This window comes from Aplysia californica, unplaced genomic scaffold (genome assembly GCF_000002075.1).
Source record: "Aplysia californica isolate F4 #8 unplaced genomic scaffold, AplCal3.0 scaffold01256, whole genome shotgun sequence".
NCBI lineage: Eukaryota > Metazoa > Mollusca > Gastropoda > Aplysiida > Aplysiidae > Aplysia > Aplysia californica.
In genome coordinates, this window is record NW_004798526.1 from 94,361 (window position 1) to 95,534 (window position 1,174).

Consider the following 1,174-nt stretch of genomic DNA (forward strand, 5'->3'; position numbering starts at 1 on the left):
TACACCACACCACACCACACCACACCACACCACACCACAGTACACCACACCACACCACACCACAGTACACCACACCACACCACAGTACACCACACCACACCACACCACAGTACACCACACCACACCACACCATACCACACCACACCACACCGAACCACACTACACCACGCCACACTTACTCATCATAAGAATAACAGTACACCAGCTACGTGTAAGACTACATGCAGTTTCCCTCGTCCATCCCAAGAACCGATGACTCCTGCACAAAGACATCTAATAACACTCCCCCAAAACGACGACCTTCAGAGTGCAGGCGTTACATACATGTGACCCCTCGGCTCGCTTGTAGTGAGATTAATACCCCAATCAAGAGGACAAATGTCGCAAACCATTACCTCTTGCATGGCAATCAAAGGGATAACCTGAAGCGTTCCTGATAAGAAATGATCCAGTCGGGATACAAGGCCTACTTTTTTTCTTCTTTTGATCTGCACATTTCTTGGCTGCTTCTTACCTTCTTTCTTTTCGACTCTCCTCCTCAAAAGCCGTCCATAATGGTCTATCGTGGTCAACTGCTGTCTTTAATTATTGTCTGCCAACGTCTATTTCCGTATATTGCCGTCGTTTATTGTTTGTTACAAGTATTATCTACTTTCGTCTATTAAACTGCTTTCTATTGTCGTTTTTTTTTGTCTTTCATTGTAGTCTATTGCATTTGTATTGTCGTTTTGAGCGAATATCGTCGTCTCTCATCATCTGCTGCCTTCATTTCCTCGTCTATAAGTTGCCATCCGCCATCTTGTGTTTCCGTCTACTGCTGTCTATCAGGTTTTTGCTGCCATCTATTGCTGTCTATCGACTTCTATTATCGCCTATTGCCGTCTATCATTGTCTATTGCTGTGCATTGCCCTCCACCACTGTCTTTTGTCGCTAACAAACGGTATATATTGCTATTGCGTGCATCTATTGCAGTCCGTGTCAGTTACTGTCTATCAATGCTATTGTTGTATATTATTGCAAACACGAAACGGAATCGAGATAAACAGAAAATCTGACAAACGACATTTAATTCAGAAACAAGCAAAATCGTGTGCTGGGAAAAATACAATCTGTGGTGTAGGTTACAGGCTTTTTGTTTTTTTGTTGTTGTTTGGTTTGTTGTTTTTGTGGGGG